At 48.4% G+C, this 23,830-nt stretch overlaps 1 protein-coding gene across 4 annotated transcripts in view; it reads left to right on the top strand.

Annotated features, from left to right (window-relative positions):
- Positions 1-23,830, top strand: part of VTI1A (vesicle transport through interaction with t-SNAREs 1A) — a 351,752-nt gene that overhangs the window by 264,769 nt on the left and 63,153 nt on the right. The window lies entirely within an intron of this gene.

Below are 23,830 nucleotides of genomic sequence, written 5' to 3'. Positions count from 1 at the left end.
GGCGTTAGTGGAAATGATCTGCTGAGGTTTACAATCACAGAGGTGAACAGCGCTCATGCCCTGAGAGAGGTCTGCAGATTACAGGGGTGTGAATACTTTGGTGCCTGTAATTCATTTACACACAGATGCGTCCTCGTGCATCTTGCCTCAGTACGCCGCGCAGCGTGAGATGCAAGGCGCAAGTAAGTCGTCATGTCACGTGCAGCTCTGCTAAAGTCAGGTGTCGGTTTTTGCGGACATCTTGGTTGCAACGCAATGCTAATATACAGTAATTGCGCAATGCGGATATTACACAGTGATTGCGCAATGCAGATATTATACAGTGATTGCGCAATGCAGATATTATACAGTGATTGCGCTGTGCTGATATTACACAGTGATTGCGCAGTGCGGATATTACACACGTGATTGCGCAGTGTGGATATTACACAGTGATTGCGCAGTGCGGATATTACACACGTGATTGCGCAGTGTGGATATTACACAGTGATTGCGCAATGCAGATATTATACAGTGATTGCGCAGTGCGGATATTACACAGTGATTGCGCAGTGCGGATATTACACACGTGATTGCGCAGTGTGGATATTACACAGTGATTGCGCAGTGCGGATATTACACACGTGATTGCGCAGTGTGGATATTACACAGTGATTGCGCAGTGCGGATATTATACAGTAATTGCTCAGTGCGGATATTACACAGTAATTGCGCAGTGCGGATATTACACAGTAATTGCGCAGTGCGGATATTACACAGTGATTGCGCAGTGCAGATATTATATAGTTATTGCGCAGTGCGGATATTACACAGTAATTGCGCAGTGCGGATATTACACAGTGATTGCGCAGTGCGGATATTACACAGTGATTGCGCAGTGCGGATATTACACAGTGATTGCGCAGTGCTGATATTACAACGTGATTGCGCAGTGCGGATATTACACAGTGATTGCGCAGTGCGGATATTACACAGTGATTGCGCAGTGCGGATATTACACAGTGATTGCGCAGTGCGGATATTACACAGTGATTGCGCAGTGCGGATATTACACAGTGATTGCGCAGTGCGGATATTACACAGTGATTGCGCTGTGCTGATATTACACAGTGATTGCACAGTGCGGATATTACACAGTGATTGCGCAGTGCTGATATTACACCGTGATTGCGCAGTGCTGATATTACACAGTGGTTGCGCAGTGTGGATATTACACAGTGATTGCGCAGTGCGGATATTACACCGTGATTGCGCAGTGCTGATATTACACAGTGGTTGCGCAGTGTGGATATTACACAGTGATTGCGCAGTGCTGATGTTATACAGTGAATGCGCAGCGCGGATATTACACAGTAATTGCGCAGTGCTGATGTTATACAGTGAATGCGCAGCGCGGATATTACACAGTGATTGCGCAGTGCGGATATTACACAGTGATTGCGCAGTGCGGATATTACACAGTGATTGCGCAGTGCGGATATTACACGTGATTGCGCAGTGCGGATATTACACGTGATTGCGCTATCCAGGACAGTAACGATAGCGGGTGGTTCCTCTATGGGGCCTGGAGGGTTCCGGTTAGCGTCTGTTCCCAGGGGCTGGAGCAGTGGTCCTGCAAACAGACGCGAGCGATTTCATACTGTGGGAAGAACCTGACACCTGGTAGAGGTGATAAGAGATTTCTTTAGTGACGGTCATCCCGATTACTGGTGCAGAAAGGAATAAAGAAGCCCAGTAATCTCCAGCTACAGTAAGGATTATTTACAGGAAGGAAGGGCCATACACACAGGGTGATCTTAATGATGAAGCACGCATCGCTCCATGTGTACAGCCAATAGTGATGGCGAGGGTGGTCCCACGTGTCACCATCGCCCGCAGAGATGGGCAGGATACGGCTTAGATCGCAGAGTTTTGCCTATGAGCACAGGCCACACCCTCTCGGCACAGGTATGGGTCATTACGTCGACCAAATTAATATTAAATCGACACCTGAAATAGATTGACATGTATTAACTTTTTCAAATCCAACATCTAGTCAGGCTCAACAGCCCTAGCGCTAGTAGGAGAACCAATGGTGAGACACTTAATAAAGAGAGTTGTACAGAGAAACGGAGTACAGTCACAGGAGGGAAAGGTTACAAGTGGAGTACCCCAGGGATCTGTACTTGGACCGGTGCTTTTTAATATCTTTATTGGTGATATTGCAAATGGAATTGAGGGTAAAATGTGCAGATGACACAAAGGTATGCAACAGGGTAGACACACCAGGAGGGTTAAAACAAATGATTGAGGATCTAAGCAGATTAGAGGAATGGTCAAGAGCATGGCAACTACAGTTTATTGCCAAAAAATGCAAAATCATGCACTTGGGTCTCAAAAATCCAAAGACTAAACATAGTATAAATAGCACTATAATGGAAACTACTGAGGAAGAGAGGGATCTAGGTGTCACTATTTCAGGGGACTTAAAAGCAGGTAGGCAATGTAACAAAGCAATGAAGAAGGCAAGTCAGATGCTTGTTTGCATAGGGAGAGGTATCAGCAGTAGAAAGAAAGAAGTAATAATGCCACTGTATAGGTCATTGGTGCGACCTCATCTAGAGTATTGTGTTCAGTTCTGAAGACCATGGGGTACATTTATCAAGTAAGATTTGCGGCTAAATCTCCGAAAACACCCGTTTTCGGGGGTTAACCGCAAATTTTAAGTATCGCCTAAATGAATCTAAATGAATCTCTGATCCCTGCTGCTATCCCCCCCTGCTCTATATTGACAAATGCGCCCCCATATCTCCAGAAGGATATAAATACATTAGAGACTGTACAAAGAAGGGCAACTTAAATGGTGCATGGCCTACATCACAAAACGTACCAGGAAAGACTAAAAGATCTTAATATGTATACTTTAGAGCAGAGAAGGGAAAGGGGGGACATGATAGAAACTTTCAAATATATCAAGGGTTTTACCAAGGTGCAGGAGGGAGACATTTTTCACAGGAAAGAGGAGCAACAGAACACGAGGACATGCACTGACACTAGGGGGAGGAAGGTACAGGTGGGAGACATTCTTCACAGGAAGAGGAGCAGCAGAACACGAGGACATGCACTGACACTAGGGGGAGGAAGGTACAGGTGGGAGACATTGTTCACAGGAAGAGGAGCAGCAGAACACGAGGACATGCACTGACACTAGGGGGAGGAAGGTACAGGTGGGAGACATTAGTCACAGGAAGAGGAGCAACAGAACACGAGGACATGCACTGGCACTGGGGGAGGAAGGTACAGGTGGGAGACATTCTTCACAGGAAGAGGAGCAGCAGAACACGAGGACATGCACTGACACTAGGGGGAGGAAGGTACAGGTGGGAGACATTGTTCACAGGAAGAGGAGCAGCAAAACACGAGGACATGCACTGACACTAGAGGGAGGAAGGTACAGGTGGGAGACATTCGTCACAGGAAGAGGAGCAGCAGAACACAAGGACATGCACTGACACTAGGGGGAGGAAGGTACAGGTGGGAGACATTAGTCACAGGAAGAGGAGCAGCAGAACACGGGGACATGCACTGACACTAGGGGGAGGAAGGTACAGGTGGGAGACATTAGTCACAGGAAGAGGAGCAGCAGAACACGAGGACATGCACTGACACTAGGGGGAGGAAGGTACAGGTGGGAGACATTGTTCACAGGAAGAGGAGCAGCAAAACACGAGGACATGCACTGACACTAGAGGGAGGAAGGTACAGGTGGGAGACATTCGTCACAGGAAGAGGAGCAGCAGAACACAAGGACATGCACTGACACTAGGGGGAGGAAGGTACAGGTGGGAGACATTAGTCACAGGAAGAGGAGCAGCAGAACACGGGGACATGCACTGACACTAGGGGGAGGAAGGTACAGGTGGGAGACATTCGTCACAGGAAGAGGAGCAGCAGAACATGAGGACATGCACTGACACTAGGGGGAGGAAGGTACAGGTGGGAGACATTAGTCACAGGAAGAGGAGCAGCAGAACACGAGGACATGCACTGACACTAGGGGGAGGAAGGTACAGGTGGGAGACATTCTTCACAGGAAGAGGAGCAGCAAAACACGAGGACATGCACTGACACTAGAGGGAGGAAGGTACAGGTGGGAGACATTCGTCACAGGAAGAGGAGCAGCAGAACACAAGGACATGCACTGACACTAGGGGGAGGAAGGTACAGGTGGGAGACATTAGTCACAGGAAGAGGAGCAGCAGAACATGGGGACATGCACTGACACTAGGGGGAGGAAGGTACAGGTGGGAGACATTTGTCACAGGAAGAGGAGCAGCAGAACATGAGGACATGCACTGACACTAGGGGGAGGAAGGTACAGGTGGGAGACATTAGTCACAGGAAGAGGAGCAGCAGAACACGAGGACATGCACTGACACTAGGGGGAGGAAGGTACAGGTGGGAGACATTCTTCACAGGAAGAGGAGCAGCAGAACACGAGGACATGCACTGACACTAGGGGGAGGAAGGTACAGGTGGGAGACATTAGTCACAGGAAGAGGAGCAGCAGAACACAAGGACATGCACTGACACTAGAGGGAGGAAGGTACAGGTGGGAGACATTCTTCACAAGAAGGGGAGCAGCAGAACACGAGGACACGCACTGACACTAGGGGGAGGAAGGTACAGGTGGGAGACATTCTTCACAGGAAGAGGAGCAGCAGAACACGAGGACATGCACTGACACTAGGGGGAGGAAGGTACAGGTGGGAGACATTCTTCACAGGAAGAGGAGCAGCAGAACACGATGACACGCACTGACAGTAGGGGGAGGAAGGTACAGGTGGCAGACATTAGTCACAGGAAGAGGAGCAGCAGAACACGAGGACACGCACTGACACGAGGACATGCACTGACACTAGGGGGAGGAAGGTACAGGTGGAAGACATTCTTTACAGGAAGAGGAGCAGCAGAACACGAGGACACGCACTGACACTAGAGGGAGGAAGGTACAGGTGGGAGACATTCTTCACAGGAAGAGGAGCAGCAGAACACGAGGACATGCACTTACACTAGAGGGAGGAAGGTACAGGTGGGAGACATTAGTCACAGGAAGAGGAGCAACAGAACACGAGGACATGCACTGACACTAGAGGGAGGAAGGTACAGGTGGGAGACATTCGTCACAGGAAGAGGAGCAGCAGAACATGAGGACATGCACTGACACTAGGGGGAGGAAGGTACAGGTGGGAGACATTCTTCACAGGAAGAGGAGCAGCAGAACACGAGGACATGCACTGACACTAGGGGGAGGAAGGTACAGGTGGGAGACATTCTTCACAGGAAGAGGAGCAGCAGAACACGAGGACATGCACTGCCACTAGAGGGAGGAAGGTACAGGTGGGAGACATTCTTCACAGGAAGAGGAGCAGCAGAACACGAGGACATGCACTGACACTAGGGGGAGGAAGGTACAGGAGAAATGTGAGGAAGAATTACTTCACAGAAAGAGTAGTAGATAAGTGGAATAGCCTCCCATCAGAGGTGGTAGACGCAAATACAGTAGTACAATATAAACATGCTTGGGATGTTTGAATAAAAAAAAAAAAAATTACTGCGAAAGGTTAAAGTGAAAGGGTCAAAAGGTCGACACAAGCATTAGGTCGACAACTGGAAGGTCGACAGTCAAAGGGTCGACATGGCTTCTTCAAGTTTTTTGTCCCAAATGTTGACTCAGTTGACATGGACACAGTCTACGACCTATTTCAGGAGTCAAACTATGGCCTAGCGACCCAATACATCCTAGGAAACCGTATTTATCAGGGCTCCGGGGGTGGTTTTTTGTGTTAGTGTTGACACCTATGCATGGGGCACCCCGATTAGTGTATTCCCATTCGGTGCACGTTCTTCTGGTACAACAGGGTGAGCTTGGTCCTAGCGTGTGTTTTGTAGCTTACAGGTAGAGTGTTCCTCGGTGTCAGACAGCGCAGGGTGAGCGGATCACGCTGTGATTTATGCGCTACACGATGTCGCTTAGAACACGCAGCTCATTGGCGTATATTAGTGTATAACCCAGGTGCTCTCCCCCCTGTAACAATCCTCTGTTAGCTCTGGGCGGAGGGGACGGGAGAAGCAGCCAAGAAGTGTATTAGTAAGACGACCCGTGTGCGGCTGGGGCCAGTAATGGCTGCACTCTGTCTCTCTCCGTAATCCCGCTGTGTATCTGTGTGTCAGCGATGTGTCTCATGGTCATTGTGATGCACAGGGACGCTCTGTTCTGCTCTCACAGCGGGGGGGGGGGGGGGGGGGGGGGCTTTCTATGTACTCCGTGGGGTCAGTTTACTAAGACCGGGGATGTCGCGCATAGCAACAATCAGATTCTGTCTGTCATTTTCTAGGATGCAATAGAGACATGATAGACATCTGATTGGTTGCTATGGGCAACATTACACCCCCATGATGGGTTTTGCTGGGGCAGGACAAACCTGCCCTGGTAGAGGTGGTGCGGCAGTGGTGCACAGCTGGACAGCCCGCTGCGGCAGCGCATACCACCCAAATGGTTGAATAACGCACAAGACTGTAGAATCTGCATATCTGCTTGGGATAAGGTCATTGAGTCAACCACTGAAGGTCAACAGGCCTTAGGTCGACACCTGAAATAGGTCGACAAGGTAATGTTGACAGGGTCGGAAGATCGAAACAAGCATTAAGCCGACATAAATGTTTCACGTTTTTGTGTGCCGACGGGCGGTATTTCATGTCCTACCATCCACTACGGTGTGGTGGGACAATACAATAGTGCCCGAATCATGGCGAGGGCAGCAAGCCATAGGAGGGGGCGCAGTACAGACGGTGGGCTTTCTATGTATTGTTTGGTACACCGATCACTAGGATCCGTATATCCGGTCCATCATTCCGCTGGGACCGGCTCTGTATTGTTCGCAGGGCACTATCCAGAGGTGGGCGCAGTGACAATATTGTACGCAGTGGAACGACAATTTTTTTTGCCACCATTCAAGTGTATACGTCGCACTGCGCATGTGCCACAAGGGTTTTGTGAAGGCGGTGACGGTGACGATTGCCCATTAGTCTTTGTGGGAGGTAACGAGGGGAGTGGTGACAGTTTGTTACTGTGATCCCGTACACTGTTACAATGGTTCCATCGGCCACGTTGTATGGCCATAGTGCTACTCATGGTCGCTGATTGCCCAGTGTAGTGGAGTCTTTGTATGCAAGTGGCAGATCAGAGGCAGCCTCCACAGACAAGGCTCTGTATGGTATATTGGCCTCCACAGACAAGGCTCTGTATGGTATATTGGCCTTCAGGGACTGGCTCTGTATGGTACGCAGGTTTTTCTATGGTATAACTGGCTCTATATGGTACACTGTCCTCCTGGGACTGGCTCTGTATTATACACTCAGGGCCGGTGCAAGCCCCAGGCAAAACACCCCCGCGCCGGCCGCCCGGGGGGGGGGGGGTGTGTGGAGAGGGTGCGGCCGATACTTGCTGTGGCACGGCGGGGGGGTGGGATGGAGGGGGGTTTGCGGCCGCACCCCCACCACCCGGAGCGCTGTACCTGCTGTTACAAGCCGCGATATGCAGCCTCTGGGTGCTGCGAGTCCTCTCCGTCCTCGCTGAAATCCCCCCAGCAGAGAGCGGGTGGCGCGTGTGGGGGACAGCGTTGCTTCACGCCGGGCGGGATGGGATGCTTTCTGGTACCTCTCTATGGTACCTCGGCGGCTCAGTACCGCCCTCCAGTGGCCGGCGCCCTAGGCAAATGCCTAGTCCTGCCTAGTGGTGGCGCTGGCCCTTTGTACACTGACCTCTGTATGTTACACTTACTTACTGGGACTGGCTCTGTATGGTACACTGGCCTACTGGGACTGGTTCTGTATGGTACACTGGCCTACTGGGACTGGCTCTGTATTGTACATTGGCATCTGTATTGTACACTGGCCTACTGGGACTGGCATCTGTATTGTACACTGGCCTAATGGGACTGGGCTCTGTATGTTACAGGAAAGGTATTTGGCTGTGCATGGTATACTGACCACCTGTGACAGTATGTACTGACCATTTGTTTTTAGACCCGTGTGTGTAAATGTGTTTTACATGGTGCTAGAACACCTCGTATAATTAAAGCTGTCAGCAGGTGCTCACTATCCTCCATATAATATCTGTTGTGGAGTTATTGTACTTTTTGTTTTAGTCTTGTTGTTTTTATCAGTTCTATAATATAGTTTAATACTGTGACATACTGTATGATGGAGAATTATATATCGCTCACACTTCCAGCTTTGCAAAATACTGTTGTTATTCCATTGTTTAAGGCAGAATAATAAAGTACAATAACATGTTTAATGTGCACTAGGAAGCGCAGAATCCAGGGCCCGTTCCAGACACTTTGCCTAAAGAACAAAGCAAATAAAAACGCTGGAAAGGGCTCCGGGAAAAAGTTGTATTCAGCAGACAGCGAGATGCTGGGAATAAGAGCGTGAATCTGTGCTTGGCAACGCTGTGCCCGGGGTTTGCAAAAACAAAATACCAAGAGGCTTAAAGTAGCGTTATCAATAAAGTGGTCAGCTCCGCAGCGCAACACGCGGACACGTGCGGTTTCCATGTGGCCGACACGCTCGGGTAGAGCAATAAAAATAGGAGGTGTATTTTTTTCAGGAGCTGGACTCCTTCCTCCTCATAAATTTCTCCCAGCAAACTTTCCATATTTTCAGTTCATTTAGCTAAAAACGGGGCTTTTACAAGTGTCGCACCCACCCGCAGCATGAGGCCATTGTTATTTTATGAAATCATAAAAGAACACGAGACGCTTTTGTGCTGGTTTATGGAGCCAGTTCTGTTTTATATTTGGGCAAAGTTATTTTCATGCGAATTTATCAGGAGAACAGAAATTCTGGGGCTTTTATGTTGTCTGATTTAAGCCTCCCGGCCACCTGCACCCCAGCAGGTTACCCACGGCTCCTTAGCCCGCCCGTCACCCTTGCAGTTGTGAATTCTTTCAGCGCCGCGCCGGGCTAGACAATTACTTAGCACTTCCACCCAAGTGTTTTAAGAAAGACTTAAAGAACGTTAACAGTTGCTGAGCGCTATTTAAAATCTACGCACTCCGGGCAGCTATTGTGTGGGCTTGCTCGCTTTCGTGGAAGTGCGGTCTGATTCGGTCGGCTGGTTCGGGTGGTGTTCTGGCCATTGGTCACCTGTATGTGTGCAATTTGTGACGGGATTCCTGCAGTTATAGGTGTGTTCCGTGCACTGTACTGAAGTCCATCCTTGCTGCCATTGGCACTGCATGCTAAAGAGTGGGGTGCCAGACGGGGTCCCGACAGTCATTAACCGACTGTTAAAACACTGACAGATGGGTTCCCGACAGTCACTGGCTATTCTCCCTTTTGGGGGTCCACGACCCCCATAGAGGGAGAATAGAATAGGTGGCGAGTGTAGTTAGCCACCGTGCCCACAGCGTGGCGAGCGCAGCAAGCCCGAAAGGGGCTTTGTTGCGCTCGCCATGCTGTCTGAGTCCGGCCAGTTGGGATCCCGACATCGGCCTAATGACTGTCGGGATCCTGACTGTCGGAACCCTATACCACACCCAAAGAGTCATCTAGTACTTACTATGGGAAAGATATTTTGGCCCTTATTCAGATCAGATCGCAGTACAAAGTTGTGCACTGCAGGTGGGGCAGATGTAACATGTTATAGAGAGAGTTAGATTTGGGTGAGTTATTTTGTTTCTGTGCAGGGTAAATACCGGCTGCATTATTCTTACACTGCAAATTATATTTCAGTTTCAACACACCCCACACAAATGTAACTCTCTCTGCACATGTTACATCTACCCCACCTGCAGTGCACATGGGTTTGCCCATTTTGAGAACAATTTTGTACTGCGATCAGATCTGAATAAGGGCCTTTACCTGTATACTACCCAGGCATTAGGCCTATGGGTCTCAGTGATTTGCATGTGACCTGAACAGTTTGCTTTATGAATTGTTGTTCATTTATTACTCCAGGAAGCTCAGACAAGGGTCAGCTGCCACAGCAATCGGCTCAGTCATTTTATGAGTTTATATTCCATATACTGGGATTAAATGATGCTTCATAGGTCATTGGGAGTGCACGTAGCATAGTCACGGCAGGCAAGAGGTTCCCATCTCCATAATATGATACAGGTAAATGACGGCACAGTCCCAGAAGGAATGGCAGTATCTGGTCACTTTATACCCATCAGTAGCATGTAATGAGATCATATAGACAGCAGGTAATAGGATGCAGAATATCGATGCACAGTAGCCCCAGGACTTGTCAGTGTCAAACGGCTTCTCGCAGGGTGATGCGCAGACTGCTGCACCATGGGTAGTACACTGGTGTATGATGGAGCGTCTCCCTTACAGGACGTTCGTTTCTCCGACATCGGAATCCCAACTGTCAGGAGTCCTACAGTTGGAATCGCGACTTACACTGTCAATTTTCCCTTATGGGGGGTCCGCGTTATCGAAAAAAAGTAAAAAGATCTTTATGCGCACTTCGGAGCCCTGCTGTCTGTTTGGCTCTGCAATGTAACATATTTGTGTTTTTTTTAATGTTCTCTTATACTTAAAAATTATTTAGATCCCTTTAGAAGTTTATTTCTTAAATATTTTTTTCTAGCTTTGCAAATTTTTTTAGTTATTCCCCGTTCTCACTGCCGCAAAAAACGGGGTATTTGACAGGGCACGCAGTAATTTCCCGTGTCGCGTCTCTGTGTGAAAGGGTCTTTGTGAAATTCCCAGGTGTTATGCCCCGGGAATTATACACAGGTTTTTTGCGGGGGGTTTTCCTGGGTAATACACTGGTGTGTGGCAGTGTGAACAGGTTAGACCCGGGTTTTTCTCACAAAATGCAAAAAAGCAAGTTCATTGCATTGCTCAAAGCTGCTTTTTAAACAGCCAATCAAAGATACTTTTTAAACATCCAATCAAAGCAGCTCTTAGATGCCACACACTTGATGGCAGGCATACCAGGGGAAGCAGTGTGAACGGGGCAGACATGGGAATTTCCCGGATCTAAGGTGCAGTATAATTGGGATCTGTAGAGCTGAGATGCTCTGTGCCCCGCCAAAAACACGGGAACGGGATTTTGCAGGTGCGGCAATGAGAACACAGCATTACTTAAAACCTATAGGGAACAGTCAGGATACTTCCTTAAGAGAAGAGAGTCGCAATAAATAAAAAAATAAAATAATATCTGGTACGAAGGAAAATTCCAACTATTCTCTAAAGAAATAATAATCTTATCAAACAATGTGAAAAGTAAAAAAACAAGGGACAAAGTGACTTTTTGTTATTGTTTTTAATCCCTTTTTTTTTTACAATTTATTTTTCACGTCTCTATTACCGATATATTATAAGTAAATTACAAAAAATCTGTAAAAGAAGAAATAGGTTTGTTTTTTTAAACTAAATTTTAATGGAATCTAATAAAAGTACATTTTTAAGTATAAAAGAACAAAATAAAAACAAATATAAGTTACATCACAGAGTCAAACAGATAACAGGGTCTCAAAATGCATCTATAGGTCTCAACTGTTTATTCTTGACTGGCAGCCCCCCAAGACCTAAGGCACCTACACTTACACAGCGCCCCCAAGCCTCCGTAGGGTCTGCCGCAGCTATTGTTACGCCACTGCTAACTGTGTGGAGTTTGCCGATTTTCCCTGTACTTGCGTGGGTTTCCTCCGGGTGCTCCGGTTTCCTCCCACACTCCAAATATATACTGGTAGATTTATTGGCTCCCGACAAATTATCCCTAGCGTGTAAGTGTGTTCGAGCACATGCGTGTAAGTGTGTGCGTGTTCATGTGTTTAGGGCAGACTAGATGGGTCATGTGACTCTTTTCTGCCATCTATTCTAGGTTACTGTGTTTATTCCATACCGGCTGTTATATACCCAGTCGCTGTTGCCAGTCTGTAGACCGCGGGTATCTGGCATTACTTCTACAAATAACCTGAGATAAGTCGTCTATAGTTAATGCTGTTACAAAGCGTAATGTGTCTGAGTGTGAGAAGAGGGCAGATAAGAGCATGATAACATGTGTATAGTACATGTGTATATAGCACAACATATACAGGTGCGTCTTATCTCCTCCGCCTGTCACTGCTATTATTTGCTGTGATTTATGGCGCCTCTGTTTATTCATTGCTTTAGAAAGCTTTTTCCTCGCAGCATTATAATGGGCTCTCACATAATACCGGACCACCCGCCCAATTACTCTGTTTACTTCAGCAAACGTCACTGTTCAAACACAGCGCAATAAATTTGCCCTTCTGCTCCTTCTAATGGAACTTTGCTCCCTGCCCCGGAAGAGTATTTACCCGCTCAGACTGATGATTTTACATTCTAAATACCTTTTACAGCAATTGTCAGTTTAAAAGCTGACCAGAGATGGCGCGATGGTAACCTATAAATACTGTAAGGGGAAAAATGTCGTTCCACGGGTTGATTTGGGCATAGAAGTTGTATATCTGCTTTTGTTTGCTTTTCCTTCCCATCAATGCCCATAACTGTGCAGAGTTTGTATATTCTCCCCATGCTACATGTGTTTGCTGCTCCTACTCGCTGCATTAAGAGAAGCCTGGCCTCCGGAAGAGTGGGTGGATCTCCTAGTGCAGTGGGTAGGATGGGAAAATAATACCCGGAATTGTGGGTCTGTAGGGAGGGGGCAGGGGCAATAATTCACATTTATTGTGTCCCCACCCTTTTCCCATGGATCGGAGATCAGCAGTAATTTGCCATAAGGGATGGGGCCTAATGACATGAAGATTCTGGCCCCACAACTAGGTATGGCCGTCAGTGCAGTCTCGATGGTGATACCGCAACCACCCATTGATAGTAACAAACTATGGATAACCATCAATAGTCATCAATTTTTCTTGACTGACTGGCCCATGAGCCAATCAAAATGTGGGGGCGGAGTTATGCTGTTTCCCAGCACATTGGAAACAAAAACTAAAAAACTATCGGTTCTGCTGTGCCATCAATGGAGAGAAACCATCTGGTTCTCCCCGACATCAATGGCAAAAGTATTCAAAATCAGCCATAAACCATCGATGGTTTTTGAATTATTGATAGTCTATTTCTATTCCTACCCACAATGGCACCTAATATCTAATAAGTGTGTATGTGTGTGTATATATATATATATATATATATTTATTAGTAAGCCTGCTCGAAAAGCTTCGAAAGCTAGTCTGCTGCCTTCTGTGTTTGGTGTGTTTTGTTTGTGCATGCGTGAGAAAGAGATGTAGTTTCACTCTCTGCCAGCAGATGGCAGTGTTTGGGAGACTCGCGACACCAGACATATATAGATGATATACCTTATATTTTATCCAGAGAATGGATGCACTCCTATGTGCTCACGATAAGAACTGAAACGCCTGCTGCCCCCCCCCCACCACCCCAAACAGGGCTACACCTTGAAAAACCCCATAAACTGTTCCCTATCTAATGATAAATGGCTCCCTAAGGCTCCGCAGCTGTACTTTATTGGGAGATCATGAACTGTTCTTACAAATTTCCGGCTGTAGGTTCGTTCTCCAGATGAGCGACGGGTCCTGTTACTGCATAAAACTCAGGTTCTGGGCCCCGCTGACCTGTGTCACTGACACGCATAAATAATAGCTGCAATTTGAATTCAGGGACATTTACACTGTTCTGGCAGAGCGCCTCCATGTAAATCAGCAGAGGAGACAGCATGCCAAACCTTGCTCTGCAATTAACGGACACACCCACCCACTAATCCGATTTCGCCTGTCAGTCACTTGGCGTTCCCTCTCTGAGATGTAGCCACATTGAACACTTCTCTTTTCTGCAAATTGCCGAGACACTGGAGATAGAGTGCGTATGTGTTCCTCTGCGGCGCGGTCACTAGAACGCCCAAGTGGTTGTAAATTTCAGCCACCTGCACAAGCGGTTCCGATAACCGAAAATATTTATAGTCACCCTGATGTACCACAGAGGGACCGCCGCAGATATCTGCGACACCTCCTGTGATCTCTCCGCATCCCCATCGGACTCTGAAGATGGCGGGAGTCTGCTTATCGTATAGGCCAGGCATGTCCAAACAGCCGTTGTGAAACTACAAGTCCCATCATGCCTTGACACAGTTTTGCTATTAGAGAATGCTAAAACTGTAGCAAGGCATGCTGGGATGTGTAGTTTCACAACAGCTGGAGGGCCACAGTTTGGACAAACCTGCCATAGGTTTTAAATTGCAAACCAAGCTGGGAGAGGGTTCCCCCAGTACCCTCCCTAGCATTGGCCACACCCATGTGTGGTCAGGAATCGCGCCCCTGTCCTTGCGGTTGCTTACTGATACACGGCGCTGGAGTAATTGAATACTGCAATTCTAATCTGGGCGCTAATATCGAAATTTATTTTGTCTGTGTACAGGGCATTTACCCCATTATTGTACAGCGCTCTAGAGTCTGTTAGCTATATAACATACCTTGTAACGTAAGGTACTAGACCAGGATCAGTCAATCAACTTCTACCTAGCTGTTTGGGACTACAAGTCCCAGCAGGCTCAGATTTGCCTACACTAGATAATCACACTGAAATCTGTAATATCGTAGGAAGACTTGTTTGGCCTCCGCCACGTTTTACACGCGGGGGAAACGGGTGACATTGACAGATTAACCACGGAAGAGCAGGTTTCAGCGTCGGATGATAGCTGACATGAGGAATGTTTAAGACAGAAGATCTTCCAATATCATCTCGGCTAATAACTTCATTCGGGTCTGAGCGAGCACTTCGTATTAAAATATTTCAGCATGAATCATCGCCTTTCCCAGGGCAAATGGAGCTACCAGCGCAAACCCGTACAAGCGCCGAATCAAAACTGAAGCCGTACTCTGGATTACGGAATTAGACAACCGCTCAGAAGCTTCTGCTTCCTTCAACTTTTTCTCTCGCAGCCGAAAAACAGCACTTCTTGCAGTGATTAAAAAAAAACCTTTATCCCACTGGAAGCAGAAATGCCCGCGGCAAAATCAGTTATAAGTTACCGCGGCCAAGTTCAGAAATCTATAATGCGATGAATCACCCGCTGAACGGGAGACAGAGATGTGGATAATAATGCAGAACTGTCATAAGGAGGAATACAAACTTGTCAGAGACACATTTTGCAGGATTAACCCCTTCCAGACCAGCGCTTCGCTGTCTCTACGGAGCATTATATGTCAGTTACTCGCTTAAGGGGTCCTTTTATAAAAGGGGCGAGGGGCCCTATCGCCGCCGGAAGTGGTATCGCTTTCCCCTCGATGTCAAAGGGGTTACTGGCAGTATACTGGAAGGGGAAGGGTTAATACTTTTTATTTTTCCCCTATCCACAAAACAAAAAAAATGGAAGTTCCGTCGAGCGAGCTGGCCATTCATGATTTCGTTCACTAACTGGGGGTCCACATTCTCAGATGTCAACCTTTTCCGTGTCAACCTTTTCCCCCAGCGTCGACCTTGTGCAATGGCCTGCTGCACAGCACTGGTGTCGCTTTCCTGTCTCCTTGAAGCGGTCTGGACATTCTTCTCTGGCCATCAAGTGTGTGTGTGTGTGTGTAAGTGAGTGTGCGCAAGATGATATATGCAAGATGTATTATGATGAGATGCAGTGTGAAATAAATAAGTTAATATTTAGGATTACACACACCTATTAAAGCATTAAATCTGTATCAGGAATTCACGTCCATAATCCCGCCAGTCTCATCTCCCGCGGTCTGGGAGTGTCCGCCGTAACCATTCTAGAAAAATCCTAGATTAGAAAATAAGTGAAAAACCGCATCGACTGCCAGAAGTGACTATTGTTCCCTGTGCGCTGAGTCTGTGTCTGGTTAATGCTGACATTTCTATAACATGCTGTAAACCAGTGGTAGCCAACTCCAGTCCTCGAGAGCTACCAACAGTTCACATTTTCCAGACAGCCCAGCTGCAGCACAGGTGCACTCATTACTGACTAACACATTTTAAAAGATCCACAGGTGGAGCTAATGATTTCACTTGTGATTCGGTGAGGAGATCTGGAAAACATGCACTGTTGGTAGCTCTCGAGGACTGGAGTTGGCTACCCCAGCTGTAAACCGTAAGCAGGGCCCAGATTGGCTTGTTACAGATGGGGCCGCTCTTATCTGAGCGCCTGCTATCGTGCCGTCCGCTAGATTGGGGTTGCGCACGCTCGAGATGCTCGTGTGCCCCATTCCCTGCCAGCTACAGCAATATGGCGAGCTGGCGGCAAGGGGGAGAGCGGCCCCATCTGTACTTGTATTTCCAGTGTCTAGCTTTTGCCAGTCCCCTCCCCTCGATGTAATTGCAATATTGGGGCCGATTCACACACCTTAATGCATGCGCAAAACCTTGGGAGCTAGCTGCTTCGTCATGTTACACACTTGCCGCGCTGTCCGCTCCAGGAGGAGCATCACCATAAAAATGTGACGTCAGCACCCACCATGATTTCGGTGATGTGCTGCATATCTGATAAGAAAGTATGGGCCACAAGGGAGTAACTATCAGAGGTGCAAGGGGTGCAGCTACTATGGGGCCCAGAGCTAAAGGGGGCCCATATTTACTGTGTAAGTAATATGTTTTACATACATTTATCACCATCAGTTGCTAAATAGGGGGCCCTTACAAACTTTTGCTATGGGGCCTATGAATATCTAGTTACACCTCTGATGGGCCAGCATGTGTGTGTGACATCACTCCGCAAATGGTCCAGACACTTCTCCATCGATGCCCTCCCAACATACTGTCGCCCACCCCTCCCCGGCACATAGACTGAAGTTTAAGGGCTTGCGTATGTGTAGAAGGGCAGAAGTCGCCGACTAGCGATTTCCCGCACTTTACCATTCCCTACCAGGGCCGGTGCAAGCCACCAGAGTACCCTAGGCGGGGGCGGCCTGGCGTTCACCCACCCCACGGAGGGGGGACTTTGCGATGCGGCCGCCGCACAGGGGGGGTGGGGATGCCCGGTGCGATGCGCCATGGCGGGGGTGATGCCGCTACTTCACTCCACAGGGGGGGGGGGTTTGATGCGGTGGCGCCCCTCATTAACCTGTACAGCAGAAGCTTGGGCAGCATTCTGTACGAGTCGGACTGATGCCAATGTCCTGGCACAAAGCAGGGTAATGAGACGCTCAACTGGGGGAGACGCTGGGGTCAGCCTGTGCCTGCTGTCCATCTGCAGGGGGGGCGATGCGGCGGCGGCCGCAGAGTTGCTCGGGGGCAGAGAGGAGAGGATAGACAGCCACGCACCTCCATCGTGGGGGGTCCCTGCTCCCAACTACCGCCCTCAGTGGCCGGCGCCCTAGGCAAATGCCTAAAGCTGCCTAGTGGTGGCACCGGCCCTGTTCCCTACTCATTTAGCCCTGGTATCTATAGAGCTTGTACTGTAATTATATAGTGGGGTCCCGACAGCCGGGGTCCCGACGGCGTCTGCTATTTTCCCTCGTGGGGGTCCACGACCCCCATAGAGGGAGAATAGAATAGGTGGCTCGCATAGTGAGCCACAGTGCCCGCAGCATGGAGAGCGCAGCGAGCCAGCAAGGGGCTTTGTTGCGCTCACCATGCTGTCTGGGTCCGGCCAGTCGGGATCCCATCTGTCGGACCCCTGTACCACACCCATATATGACAATGTACTCCCTGCTGCATATTGTACAAGTCGGACATCCAGTTCCCGGGACCTCTACTAATCAGATTAATGTACGGTAGCGGGTGTGTTGTTTCTTACATTGTCTCACTGAACCCTGATGACATCACTACTCGCTGATCATAGACTGTGACAGCAGAGCTGCTTCCACCGGTATCACTTACAGGAGCCTGTAGCTGAATTAACATCACTTGCATATTAGGAATGGAATTATGTCCATATGGCTGTCCACCACCCTAAGGGGAAATAGGTTCTGAGTACATCAACAGCGACGTTCTTAACGATAAAAAATAATCTCATTTTGTGTAATAATTCTAACGCCGGCAGGATTAGCCAGCTTTACCGTCCTTCCTAAGGTCAGAGGTCAGACAGGACTTTAATTTTCAGGAAATGGCTCTGCTGGTGGAAATAATTCCCATACAAATGAATTCCAGATCCCTCTCACTCAGCCCAGCCACCCCGTCTTAGAAGCATTTTTGTGGGGTGCGCAGAGAACGCTGTAAAAGGTCAGGATTCCTGTAAAAGCATACAAAAGTGATTACCACCTAAGAAGAGTTTTATTTCCAACAATGGTTCCTCTTTCCAGGCATTAAATAATAATGAAAAATCCATGCTCGGCTGTATTAGCCAAGGGGAGCGAGTTCCAGTTACAGCTGTTGAGCGAAATGTTGTCCAGATGTGGCGTCGGCTGAAGCCCCTCGCAGCGATCACATCACGCTAATCTGCAGACACTCGCAGGCAGCTGGGAGCGGAAAACAAGACCCTTCTCTGAGAACCGGACCCTTTCACACTAACCTGCGTTCTCCATCATTATTACTGCGCGCCGTAGAGGAATACGCTCGGATACTTCACGGCTGAAGCCATCGATCCGCGACGGATGGAACTGTAGCTCTATGTTCTGCAATTAATAAGCGAACCTGATCTTCCATATGTGATTACAGCGTCCTTGGTTACGTCAGCAAATCATTATACCGTTTGCGGATTTGATTATGTAGAATGTTGCGGGCAACCGGCATCATAGTATAATTCTCATCCCGTGCACGTTTGGCCTAATCACGCTTGCGTTGCGTGCTCGGAACCAGGGTTGATCAGCGAGTTCATAGATCAAGCGATTATGGAACGATTGGAGCCATTAAGCTACGAGGACAGATTAGCCGAATTAGGAATATTTACGCTAGAAAAGAGACGTTTACTGGGAGACATGCTTATCACGTAGAAATAGAATAGGGGACAATATAACGAACCGTCAGACACCCTATTTACTTTGAGGTCGGAGACTAGGACACGTGGGCATGCGCTCAGGCTGGAGGAAGGAAAGGCTTCTTTACGGTCAGGGCAGTGAAAGTACGGAAGTCTCTTCCAGAAGAAGTGGTCTCGGCAGACACAATAAATACATTTACATTAAGGTTGGACAAGCATTTATTGGGTAACAACATTCGGGGGTACAACAGATAAATATTATTTAGCCAAATGTGGAATCGAAGTGAAAAATTCAAAGGGGATTTAACACCGGTGTTGCAGGTGTGTCATGGAAATCGGTTGCATACAAAGATGCCACAATCAGACGCAAAATCAGGGGTCGCTGCGTGTGAGGCAGAATTATGCTCGGCAAATGGAATTCCGTTCATCTCCGCACCTGCGCTCAGTGTCCTTACCTTTATATGCAACCCTAAATACTAGTTACCAGACCGTCACAATGACTAACAACATAACTGTAATGTCAGCAGCGGTGGCTGTGCACACCCACTTCATTAGCTTCATCGTACGCCATCTACTGGCGCATAAAACACTTGCATTTCCCCCATAGAGGTGATGAGCAGTGCTAGGTTTTTTTTTATAAAGGATTTCCATTAAAGTTCTTATTTAATGTAGTGTGTAACCTGTGTAAGGTCCCCTCCTGTTCCTAGCGGCAGCTACGGGGCTGCAGCCCTGCGGAGGGATGGAGGGAGGTGTGTGACAGGCAGGAAGCACACACTGAGCCCCCCTGCCTGCTCTGATTACACACATCCAGCCTGCACAGCTGCTGCGACTTCTGACCCCGCAAGTGCAGCCCGTAAAAATGATTTGTCTGTTCATTGTGAATGGGCCCTTCTTCCCGAGAGGCCGGTGTTACATCCACACTGAATGACCCCTCGCAGATCATGAATTCACACATCGGGAAATCAGAGAGGGCTCAGCCGTCTAGTTTAACCTCATGTTTGCCAGATGGGCCCCAAGGCCTGACGGCACAGCGTTGGTCTGCGCTGGAGGGCCAGGTTTTCTCCCATAGTGCCGGCGTTTTTTAGAACCGCGCGTCAGCCTTTCTGGAGGGGCAGAAATGGAAGACGTTGTGCGGAATGACACCAGTTTCGTTTTAAAATTACATTTAATTCTTCCTGGGATTATTATTGAAATGGAAACCGGTCACTCGGTCATCCACTAATAGTCAACTGTGAGTAGATCGACACCTAAAAATCGTCAAAATACACTGGGTCAACAGGACAAAATGTAGACACAAACAAAAGGTCAACATGAACATGATCGGCACGGGAAAGGGTATTTTTTTTTTTTACTGACTTTTTCTTACTCCCCGAATCAAGTAAGCCTGGAGTTAGATGATAATACTGTGCCAAGCATAGTGAACCATGCGAGGGGACGCGGTACATGTCGACATAGACACCAAAAATGTTGCCATGTTGACGTTTCGCTAGTGTTGACCTAGTGCATGTTGACGATGCTTAAGTGTCAACCTACTCACTGTCAACCAGTATTGGTCGACTTAGACACTGTCAACCACTTAAACCATAACAATTGAAGTGAGTGGTGGTGGGGGACAGGGGTCACTATAGCGTCAGTCCTGGCCTGGCAGAGAGTTGCGCAGCCATTTTTACTGCACGGAAATAGTTTTTTTGGACCTGAGATCCTTGTGGGTCTGGGTCCACTCCTATATTTGTACCAGGGCCCATGTGACACCTTTCGGCTGGCTGTCCTGCAGCGAAGCACATTTCTAGGCTTGCGGAATGCAGCAGAGGCCCACGTAATTGGGTCTGACACTTGCATACTGCATGTATTCCTGGTAGCACCCGGCTTTACACCTACAGCGTAACTACTAGTCCTTCGTGGCAAGGCTTGCTTGGACTTGTAGTTGCACAATTGCTAGAAAACCAAACCACAGGTGTCCCAAGTCTGGCCTTAGTGTATAACTAGACGTGGAATATAAGCTGAGAGAGTCACCAGCCGGAAACAGTTGTTGGGGTATAGATCACGCGGCGGTGAAGGCTGGGCCACTGTAGGAGGGTCAGGTGTGAAATCCTCTTTAGACTTCGCTGACGCTGCAGCACTGACATGATGAGAAATGCCCGGGTCACCTAACAAGCATGGCTTTATATAGGCAGAAGGGCAATACATGGCAGCACACAACGCTGGGTGGCAGTGTCTGGGAGGCTTCTATAAGGACGTACAAGTAGCAGTTATCTGGGCCCCTGTTATTACACTGGAATGCTCAGCCAGAAAGTACATTCTGGGGCAACCTATGGAAATCTAAACTTTTTTCATATATTGCCTTTGTCTGATGCAAATGTTCATTATCAGCTGATTATAGCACAGTACTGAATCAGTTATCACAGCTCACCTTTCAGCAGAGAGCCATCCTCGCACTCTCTGTCCCTCCATCCCCCCCTACCTGAGTTCACATTATAAATATCATGCAGGAGTTGTTCTATTGACTCAAATCATATACATTACCCTTGGGGTTTCTATCCTTGATGCGATTCTGTAGCAGAGCAGGCACAGAATGACTGACCACCTTGCAGCCTTGCGTTGTAGGAGTGTACCGCGCAGACTCGTGAAATCCTACACACAAACAGTCGCTATGACTGATGTCACCGTCACCCAGACGGCTGCATTCTCAGCCTGTTGACGAGACACTGGGCTAAAAATGTGTGGAGAGCAGGAGATTCCAGTGCCCCTATTACTATCATTGTATCTAGACCGCATACACAAGGGTGCTCTTACGGTGTGCCAGGCTGGCTCATCTCCATACCAGCTTTGCAGTGTCTGAAAGCCCCTCAGTTCCCTGCAGCACCTGTGTACAAGGCCTGGAGATATGTCTGGCCAAATTCAGCTTCAGTGCTCAGGAGAGGTGATTACTGGTTCTTGTACCTGTGTCCCAGCAGTAATCTGCAGACATAACTGGGTACGAACTACCGCTGTACCTTAACTTACAGCTCTGACTGTGGGATTAACATGACATCAGTACAGAATGTCCGACCGTTTCAGTAACGTACAACATAAACCATCCGGGTTCCCTTCCTCTCATTACCTGTGTTCCTCCTGCTTTTTAAATGTTGTTCTGATCTGTACTGGATCTAGGGACACGGAAGGTGACACTTTGGGCCCCAGCTTGTCACCATCTCGCTGTATTGGGTTGTAAACTGCTGTAAGACGGCGGAATACAGTGCTGTGGAATATGGGTTACAAACCGTCCAATGGTTGGTTTATCGTAATACCCCTTTTACACCGCCACAAAAACCCGGGTCTTTGCCTCGTGGACCTGGGTCAGCATCCGTGTAAATGGGGCACTGAAAAAAAGACAGGTCCATTTTCCTGGGAATCCTACCCAGGTCCTGACCAGGGGTGGAACACAGGGAGGACCCGGGTAGCGGGGTAGTGTAAACGGGTGACCCAGGACCCGTACACAGCAATTTAAAAGCGGCCCAGTATGAAAGGGTCAGCTTAGTCTTAAATCCCGGATTGCTGACCCTGCTTTTTGCCATGGTCGGCAACCCAAACTGACCCTTTAACACTGGGCTGTTTTTCAGCAAATTACCGGTTGACATTTTTAACCCGGTAAATTGCTCTGCGTGAAAGGGGGTCAGAATGCACCCGGCAAAATGACCCAGCACTAAAGAAAAGGCCGGGTAATTGCTGGGTCGCATGTCTGAAAGGGCTTTTAAAGGGGGTCACAATCCAGGTTGCACCCGGCTTGGAGCTGGGTCTAAAATCCTGGGGGCGACCCGGCTTATCAATTTAAAAGGAGTAGAAGTCATTTGGTTATTGCACTTAAATATTTATTCAGCTCTTTAATGCTCTTTGTCACCTCCGAGCACCTGCAAAGTGAAGATATTCTCCAAGGGCGTTATCCCAGAGACTTAAACCTGCAACTATTTGCGCAGCCTTCTCTGTGCCCACAGACTGCAGGCAGAGGGCGAGACTGACACCTTGGCATATTGTGTTGTACACAGAAGCAGATGGGTTTTCTGGGCTGTAGGCTTGGCTCCCAGCAGCTGGTTCTGCCGAACAACCGGCTCTTAACTGTCTGTTTTTAAACACAGCCTGTAACATGGCAGTTAGGAGCTGATTGGTTAATACTGTATCTCTTCCCACTTTATCTGTCTCCAAGCTGTGATAAATACGGGCCCTATGTTGTGTTTGTGCTTTTACACTGTATGTTTTCTGTAGTCTTCTTTTCCCTTTGTCTGTTACTTTAGTGCTAAGTATAAAGTGATACTGGCACACCTGGCGCAGTACACTGCGAGGGCATGTCCGGTATTAATAGGGCTGCCACCCATGGTATGCCCGGCGCAGCCTATAAGGAGGAAGCTCTGTGATTAGTAATGGGAGATGATGTAAAGTTGTTATTTTAGCTGAGATTAAATGTCATTAGTGCCGGGGCCACTTCGCCTGGATTAGTGCCAGAGGAGGCTTCTGGGGGTCACCGCGTATATTTATTGCGGCTGGATGAAACTTTACGGTGTAATCTGTGCTTTCTGCAGCGCGGGCACGGAATCGGGTTACAGTCACTGGGACTTGAGGTCCTCAGCTGTTCCTGTGAGTGGCTGGCCTGCAGGCTGGGGCTGTGGTGGTCCTTATACTGAGAAAGGGCGTGCGTGGGACAGCTGCCAAGTCCCGGCTACATCCCCCCCCCCCCCCCCCCCCCCCCACCAAACACCCAGTCTCACTTTACCCGGGAAAGAAAGGCGACTGGGAGTGTTCTCCCTAATGCATGGATTAGTATGGGGTGGGAGTAAGTGCCCGGGACCTTGTACTATGGGCGATGGGAAAGCGTTCTCCTGCCATGTGCTGCTGAAACACAATCACACAAGTCTCACAATGGATTCCGAGTCCATCAACCACCATGTCCCCCCTGCCCTGAGCAGCCGCAGAGAAGTGAAAGTACAGCTGGCG

The sequence above is a fragment of the Crinia signifera genome, chromosome 6 (assembly GCF_055691185.1).
Source record: "Crinia signifera chromosome 6, ASM5569118v1, whole genome shotgun sequence".
Classification (NCBI taxonomy): domain Eukaryota; kingdom Metazoa; phylum Chordata; class Amphibia; order Anura; family Myobatrachidae; genus Crinia; species Crinia signifera.
This window is presented reverse-complemented; position numbering and strand designations above follow the sequence as displayed.